Consider the following 9,336-nt stretch of genomic DNA (forward strand, 5'->3'; position numbering starts at 1 on the left):
ATCCCCACCATGAAGATGGTTTCTGAAAAAGCTTTCCGTCAGAGTGCTTACATGACTTCCTGTGTCTAGTAGACACCTAAGTTGGACCCCGCCTATCTGGATGTCAACTTCTGGACACTCGCCCACAGCATTTTTCAAAAAGCGCTCTTTGGTTAGGGTGTCAGTTGAGCCTTCTGACTTGCCTCGCATTGCCCGGCTCATAGCAATGGAGGGCCCCCGTTTCCCTGTACTGCAGGACTAGGAGTGGCAGTGGACTGACCTGGCTTACGTGACACTGGGCACTGTCTTGCCATATGCCCAACCCCTTCACACCGCAAGCAGATTGGCTGACCATCATTGGTGTACTTGGGCTGGACTCTAGGTCTAACACCCTTGCTGTCACTTCCTGAATTGGCATTGTGCATAGTGAGTTCATGGACTGCATTGGTTAACTCATTAATTGCCTTACCCTGCTGTGTAATTATTTTAACTACCTCTTGCAGAGTCACTGTCAAATCATTCTGTGTACTGTTGGGCAAGTCTGCTTTTCGTGAACCTTCATCCAGGCTGCCGCCTATGAGATTTCTGTTTCTTGCCACATTAGTACCACGCGGCCGATCATCAAGGGTCCACATCAGTGCCTCCTCTCGAACATCAAACAGGTTAGACTCAGGCTTCTCTCTAATAAGTTTACGCAACTCACGCCGAAGGGTGGAGTCGCGCACACCTTCAATGAACTGGTCTCTAAGCGCTAGCTGTACATCAGCTACTACATTAGGAGACTGTTGGAGAGCAGAATTAAGCAGCTGTGAGAGTGCATGTGAATAGTCTCGCAAGTCTTCACCATCTAACTGCTTGCGGGCATAAAAAGCATGCAACAGTTGTGGAGTAGTGCGTTTCTCCCTAAAGGCTTCCCTTAAGTATGAAAACAGATCACTGGGTTGCTTTGTCTGTCCCCCCATGCACAGCTTAACCTCCTCTAGGGCTGAGCCCTTTAACAGTGAGAGGATGAAGTCGAGTTGGTCCCCTCCCCGTAGACCCCTGGCCCTGATCACCCTTTCCACCTCTTCTATAAACTCATCCACAGTGTGAACATCTTTCCCTGGCTCACCACTAAAAGGTACAATTTGTTTCTCTCTTGGAATGTAAACAATAGACCTTGTTTGGGTATCGCCCAGGTTAGCAATACTGGCCATTACTGCATCATGTTTTCTGCTCAGTTCCGAAATCTGTGTCTGCAACTGTACCAATGGGTTACCTCCATCACCATTCAGTGAAGCAGTTGAGCCGTCCTCATCATGGCTAACTCCTGCCCTGGGAGCAGCCGCACCTTCTTCGTCTGACGACATCCTGAAATGTCCCCCTCTTTTTTTTTTCAGTGTCTTTATTACAGCAAGATAACACAGTCACAGCCAGCTACAATCTCTTTCTGGCCAGCAGTCTCCTCCTCCAGCAGTCCACGGCGACGATGCAGACACCCCTCCGGTCCTGGTACACCAGCCACTCCAGGAACACCAGGCAGGCAGTCGTCACCCCGTCTCACACCAAGACTGGACCACTCTTCACCACTACCGTTGTCTATAAACCTAACTATCTCTGTCCCTGTCTTACCAAAAATTCCCCAAAGCCAATTAGAGAGACCCCACTCCTGGTACCAAAATGTGTGTGGCCCGGTTATGAGTAAAGGCACAGAGCACACAAAATAATTTGGGATCTTTTCTCACGACTGCACCCACAATGAGGCACAGCATTAATTTATTTGGAATTCAGGGAATGAAATCAAGGTTTCACGGTGGGACAATTCCAAACATAAATAAAAAGAAACAACAAAAACAAACTTCACTTTTCCACTTATAGCAAAAAGGACAAAACTGAATTTTTGCTCTTATACATATGTTCTTTCCCTGTATATCTTCTCTCAGCTGTATACACGGTAAACAGTCAGAGTATTAGACGGTTGTCTATTGAAATACACGGTGAAATAAAACAGTAAATGGTATAATTTAAACAACGCCAAATATAGACAACGCTGTATAGACAACTCTCTCTCTCTCTATATGTATATATATAGACAACGGTAGTGGCCTTTCAAACCTGGTAAACAAAATAAATGAATAAAAAAATAAACAAGATGTAGCACATCATGTGACAAGGCCACTCAAGTTTAGTTAACAAAATCCTACTTCACAGTGAACATTTCACAGTGCAAATTTGGAAATACAGTGCTTTACACAATGTATTAATAACAAAAGAAAACAAAACCCCTCTCTTACAGCAACAAACTGTAAAGTAAACCATTTAACAGTGATTCAACTCACTCAAAGTGTAGCACGCACACCAGGACAACCGTGCGGGGCTGGACCTGGCACCTTTCTCCCCTCTGTATTAGGCACAACCAGCAAATGTCATTATGATCAACAAAATCCATAAAACATTCATAATTCACATTACTGTATGTGGTTCTAGCATTTTATGCAAACCTACGCCGTCACTCCGTTCAGCAGTGCACCGCACCCACGACAGAGCACCAGTCGACGCTCGCACTGCAAACCCTGAAATATCGGGGACATCACACAACCATCACAGTGAGATCCACCCGATTAGCCCACTAACATCATGTTTCACCATAATGTAGGGGAGTATTTACCCTGAAACACCAGCGACAGCTCACAGGTAGGGCAGCTCTCTCTTTCTCTCTCAAGAGCGGCGATCTCTGCCTGCACCAACCCAAGATGGGCCCCTCGCACTCTCGCGCACTTTTCCTCAAGCTGCTCTTAAAGTGACAGTGTCGCCTTAACAGAAAGACAGCTAATTCAATAGGAAATGCACGCTATATTATCTAAACATGTGTTCAAATGCAGTTCTGCAGAGTTATAAGGGCTGAACACTGTTTACTGTTTTACAACCAGTTTCACCTGGTTACAAATATATAATAATCTAACAAAATAAATAATAACCTATTGGCCTATTATCTGTTCAAATTAATAAAATCTAGATCTGAGTAAAAAAAAAAAAAAAAGTTAATAATAAGTAAGAAGTTGGAGCACCTTTTATGGCAGTGGCGGCATTACAAGAGGCACAGCAGTACAGAACAGTTTCACAGCCTCCAGGAAGAAGCTATTTTTCAGCCTGGTTTTCCTCGCCCGGATGCTGTGCAGCCGCCTGCCTGAGGGGAGGGGGGAACATAGTCCATGTGCTGGGTGGGTGGGGTCTCTCATGATGTGGGTTGCTATGTCCTTGTATTGGTTGATGTAAATGTCTGCTGCACCCGGTGGTCCTCTGCGCAGACTTTACCACCCTCTGCGGCGCCTTCTTCTCTACCACTATGCAGCTGCAGAACCACACCGTGATGTGCTCTCCACTGCACGCCTGTAAAATGAGCTGAAGATGCTGGAGTTGAGCCCCGCCCTCTTCAGCTTCCTCAGGAAATACAGGCATTGATGAGCCTTTTTGATGATGCTCAGCGTGTTGTCACACCAAGTGAGGGTGTTGGAGAGTTGTACCCCAAGGTACCTAAAGCTGGGAACCATCTCCACAGCTGTGCCGCTGATGTAGAGGGGAGGGGGTGCAGGGCCAGACTTCCAGAAATCCTCAGTCATGTCCTTATTTGTTTTACTGAGCTAGAGAAGCTGCTGCAGTACCACGCGCCACCACCATGCTCCGTAGTAGAAAATCAGCTTGTCCTTTATTACACTCTTTCTGCTCGACATCACTGCCTCAGATAGCTCTCAAGGCCTCTAAACAAGCTGCCGCACAGTGCGCCTGAATCCTGAATGGCAGCAGAGCACTGAGGAGAAAAGGCGTCTCCTATTCAGTCTATTGTCATTATTAGACTAATAATTATCAGGCCCTTCAGTGGTCTGCTTTTGCCATTGGACCTCTTTCTTACCTTGCGCATTCATTTTATCATGCACAACGCCTCATGCAAATCCGGTTCAAAAGAATAGAGAGACTTGCTTTCTCTGGAAGGCATCAGTATTAACAGGGGAGCGTAATAATTTGATTTCACCCAAGCACATCCGCAATCTCAGTGAGTCATCTGAATGGTAAAATATTTTACCAGGGAACTATGTGAGAAGGCGTCACCTGCAGGAAAATGGGCAAAATCTCTTCAAGTGGTCCTAAATCTTTGTAACACCATTTGCAGCAGCTCCTGCACCCTCACTCTGTTATTTTCTCAATATTTCTTGCCACCCGACTGTGCTTAAAAGCACTACATTTCCCTTTTATTGCTTAGTTTACATTCTGTTTGTATGCTCATAGTCTATTAGTCATTTCCACCGCTCAAACCTATTGCTTTATCTGCAGCAGTGCCTCATTTTCCCCACCGGGATCATCAAAGTTTCAGCTAAAGTAATCTAATCTTAAGAGTGATGCCACACTACCTGCCATTGGTTACATGGGCCTCATGAGAGAGATGCACAAGTTGATTGTGTGGAGCACCAGAAGTCAGTCCAGACAGGATTACAATGACCCCAGGATGACATAGTAAACTCCACATGCAGTGGGTATTTTCACACAGTTGTTATGGATGTAGTCAGAGAAAATGGGACACAGTTTCCCGAGGTCCTGAGGTAAACATTACCAATCATCAGACTTCTACCAGCAATAATAATGCTGTCCGCAGAGGGCTTCACCTCTCCCCATTGTTCCAGATAAAATGGATTTAGCTGTTGTGCTTTGTACAATTATTGCCAATAACAGAGAAGTGCAATTACCTGATTTTAAAAAGTGACACCTTCTTCAAATAAAGTTGTTGTGGTAATTGTGAGTGTTTTCTTTTTGGTTTAAGAACAGAACAACATGAACTCAACCTACAACAGTGTAATTAAAGTATTTAAATGTTTTGGCCGGTCTCTTCTAGCAGATGTGGTCATTGTGATTGCCAGTTTCAGTGCAAGCTTGCTGAGCTTCAGTGCTGCCCCAATTGCTTAGTGACATCAGGTTTTGCAAAAAAAAAAAAAGGTTCTTTAAGAATGTTCTTTGTGGACACAACTGGTTCAGTAAAGAGGCTTTAGTAATAGTCAGAATAAATGGTTCTTTGAGCATTTTAAACCAAATTATCAGGGGTAGTGATGAACATTAACCATTCCAAGCTACTGAGAGGTGTTGTTCTATATTTCACGTACAGCTGCATTATTAATTGATTAGTTGATATGCAGAAAATGAATCGACAACTATTTTGATAATAGGACTTGATAATTGTTTAAGTTGAATTTCTGGGTATTTGGTTATAAAACATTTAATTTTGGGCTTTGGACTGTTAGACAGAACAACATAAGGGGTTCTAGTTTCGCAGACCAGGCGAGGTGGGAGCGCAGCACAGCTGCGCTTCGCCAACTGGGTGTGGCCAGGTGGATTTTGCAATTTTGGCACATCGTGTGCGGTGGCGCAAGTACTCCGCCGTCCCTCCTACCAGCGGAAGGGAGGAGAGAAGGCGTGGAGTGGGTTTGACACAGCCGATTCACTTTAAACCAATCAAATGAGCCCCTGTCCTCGCCATTAAAATGCGCTGCGTGAAGGCGTAATGAACGTTTACACAACTGATATGGAGGTCTACTGCCGCAGGTGGAGTGGAGCCCAGGAGACTGGCATGGAGCGGAGACCGGCGCGCAGTGCGGACACGTCACCAAAACCTCACAGGCAGGTTTCCAGAATGTCAGGCACATTAACAATGCAATAAATACCCACAAAAACCACTATTCAATGCTACTATCTCAGTCAGCACATAAATTTATCTCCATATCGACTGTCTCGTCACATCTGATGTCAGATCAAAGGAGATTGGCACCGTTTGTGCTGTTTGTGAGGTTTTGGTGACGTGTGCGCACTGCGAGCCGGTCAGCCAAACTTCCACTACACCGGCTGCGCTCAGCCTGCACTGAAAGTAGACCTGGTTTCAGATGGCGAGCTTTGAGCGCACCTCGGCGAAGCCTTTTGGCATGAAACTGTCACTGAGCCAAGCTGAATCTGTCAGCACCTCCCCCTGCTGCGCCGCCACTCCCATCTCAGCGCACCTCGGTCTGCCAAACTAGCAAACTGTGCGCGCCTCGGGTTGTGCTGGTCCAAACCAGCTCTGCAGGGGGTTCGCCTCACTGCACCACCCTGCACTGCACCGGGAAACTAGAGCCCAAGATGTCAACTTAAGATTTCGGAAATTGTGACGGGAATTTTTCACTGCTTTATGATCTTTTATAGACCAAGCAATTAATCGATTAATTGAGAAAATAATCTGCAGATTAATTGATAATGAAAGTAATTGTTAGTTGCAGTCCTTATTTCATGCTACCACCACCAAATAAATCCAAATAAAAATGAAGAACCTTTAGCACTTGAAAGAACTGCATAAAGTGTGTGAAGAACCAGCCTCTAAATAAAGCGGTGATGTAGTTCTGTAGAACCAGAGAGCATTTTGAAGAACCTCTTTAGATCCAGCATGTTTCTGAGGGTACAGGTTGACTAAGCATTACTCATAGTTGATGGAGATGCAGTGGTAATGACAGGAGTGTTCCTATAGCACTATTGGTTTGCCCCTGCCTCATCCTTGCATATGTACCTACTAATTAGAGGACAATAAAGTGTTACCGCATATTACTTAGGATTGTAGTATCGTATAACATAAACGTAACATGTCTGTCTGACAACCTTAGGAATAAAACCTTCTTCTACCAAAATACATAGCAGCAGCAGCAGTGAGCAGTGCCAATCAATTTTAAAAGTTTACTTTATATCAAAACAAGCTGCTTCAAGGACAGAGTTTATGCCAAATTTATCCCAGCAGCTGTGGGACGAGTGATTCTTGTAAGTACTGTAACTGTGACAGAAGTGAATCAATTCAGGACTACTTTATTTGATTCGCCTTTGCCTAAAGTGCTGTCGGCTGCTGTTGGCCTCATTTTTGCAAAGTAATTACTGAGTCATTGGTATTGATCAGCCAGTCCTAAGAAACCCTGCAGAAATGTTACAGTCGATGCTAGTCATAGGACAGTAAACATGTCACTGAGTGCATCTTTAAAATAATGGTTAAACGGGCAAAAAGTTACCTGCAATTTCTTCAAGGCGAAATGAAATGGACAAAATTATTTTCTCCGAGTCCACCGACTGGAGGATTTGAGTGCATAGTTTCAGCTGACGTTAACAGGCTAAAAGTGTACGTTTATCTGATGAAAACATAAAAGAAAGAAAGGGGGCCGCTGACCTTTAATTTCCTGACAGACACAGATGGAATTGAATTCCTCTAAGTGCATCAGGTACAACTGCTGCAGCACCAGGTTTTAAAAGCAAAGTTTCAGACTAACTTTCTCCCAGAGTTGAGGTGTTGCTCTGTCCTCGCTGTGCACAGGCAAGGAGGAGTCACAGGTGAAACTGTTCTTTTACAAGCATGATAATCCCCTCATATTATTAGCATTGTCATTTGTCTGCAGCCCACTGCTGTATAGAACAATGCATAATTTGGAGCACATTCTCTACAAAAAACTTCTTGTCATTTAATGTCATAATCACTCTTAAGTTACATTTTCTTACAAGGTAAAAAAAAAAATCTGCTTGTGGAATGAGATTATCTCACCTGTTTCCAATCCTAATCAGTTTCAATTTTCTTTGCAAACAAGCAGTATTTTCTCATCGTAGCCTACTGGCAGATTTTAAAACAAGATTTTCAGAGAGCCTGACTCTATAGCTGACTTGTTAAGATGGACATTTTTTACAGTGTAGCATACATTATTCCACAGCCCATCGCCCTCGCAAGTTTTAACCTTTCTCACAAATGCTGTGCATGCATCTTTCGTTAAGTTGCATACACTTTCCATGGCAGAGGGTGAGGCGGGGGGTTAATGCTGTACAAATGAATAGATGATGCTGAATATGTTGGGTGTGTGGCATGTGTGTATGTGTGTGGCGTGCACGTATGTACTTGTGCACGGCCAGTGACAGCAGTCGTCAAGAAGCCTCTCCTCATTAGTGAGTCAAACACAGAGCTGCTAGCGCTGCATGGTGTAGCGGTCGACCTCGCTCTGCTCACACCCGGTCCGTGAAACTGTCCACCTACTGCTCTGCGGAAGGCAGCGCTTAGTACCATCGTGATAGCAGCTTTTTAGCTCCTTAAACTTTCAACTTCTGACTGCTGTTGACTCTTGTTAGTGAAATCCCCATGCTCAAACTTCCTTTCCTGTGGGAAAGTTTTCTGTCTCATCTGTTCGGCACTTTTAACAGAGACAGAGAGAACTGTGCGGTTTAGGCTGAGGTGGGAGGAAGCGCGCGTAGCTTTAAGTAGTCCTCTGTCAGCAGTTTCTGTCTAAAACCAAGAAGAGTCTGCGTGGGTTCAATGACTTATCTGCACACAGGAATGTGGAATCTCAATGAGACAAGAATCACAGCTTGCCACAGAGACGAGCACACTGTGCAACGTGAGGAAACTTTTTAGACTAAAACTTTCTACGCTCTGAAAACACTGTTTGCTGTTACGTTTGTGAAACAGATATGGATTTTTTTTTTTTTTTTTTTTTGGCATTAGTAAACACAAACAAAACACACTAGTCAAAAAAGTGGTGTAGCATTGCCCTAGTAAATCACCAAGATTTAGATTCCCACTTTTTCCTGATGATTTTCAGAAAAGAATCCCCACTTTATAATTAGTGAAAGTACAGGTGTGGTGTGCCATGACACAAGAGGAATAGCACAACAGGAAAGGCATGAATGTGCACATTTTACTGTACATGTTTCCAACACAAAAAGCTTGGGTTTGGTCTTTCTAAAGGAGCATACAGGAATTATGAAGATGTTTCTTTTATCTTTTATGTGCATTCACATTCACAAAGTCCATTACTGGAAATAATTGTGGTCGATCACGAGTGAGAACATTGCCTTTCTGTCCACTTTTCAATAAGCAGTTATAAAACATGTTTGTAACTTTTTGTCTCACTATGTTGAGACATACAGCTCAAATATGACATTATCAATACATGTTTTTTTTTTTTATACACTTTGAACAGAAAAAAACAGAATCCAATAATTTCAGTAGTTTGTACAAGTTACATCTCAGCCCCATTTATGCCTGCATCACATTGTAATCAATTAGCTCCTAACCACAAAAGGGTAAGACACACTGAGGACTGACTGTGATTTTGATCAGTAATAATAATATAATATAATATAAACTATATATAGATATATACAGTATATGTAGAGTAATTTTTCAGTGCATTCATCGTATAATATTACCCATCACTTTTAGAAAATGAAGATTTTTTTCCCCCTATCACAGCGGGATTGATCTTAGATGAGAAAACATCAGGTAATGCCACCTGACTGTGAATGTTGTTGACAAGCAGTGTAATGTGGCCACATTTCATTCAAAGT

General features: G+C 43.5%; 1 long non-coding RNA gene across 1 annotated transcript; it reads right to left on the reverse strand.

Annotated features, from left to right (window-relative positions):
* Positions 1–1,273: 1,273 nt before the first annotated feature.
* Positions 1,274–2,531, reverse strand: LOC115371161 (uncharacterized). Its single transcript, XR_003929338.1, has 3 exons — positions 2,464–2,531; positions 2,298–2,359; positions 1,274–2,073 (listed from the first exon to the last, which is right to left on the reverse strand). It is a non-coding gene; the product is annotated as an uncharacterized LOC115371161 (long non-coding RNA).
* Positions 2,532–9,336: the final 6,805 nt, after the last annotated feature.

This window comes from Myripristis murdjan, chromosome 14, assembly GCF_902150065.1.
Source record: "Myripristis murdjan chromosome 14, fMyrMur1.1, whole genome shotgun sequence".
Classification (NCBI taxonomy): Eukaryota; Metazoa; Chordata; class Actinopteri; order Holocentriformes; family Holocentridae; genus Myripristis; species Myripristis murdjan.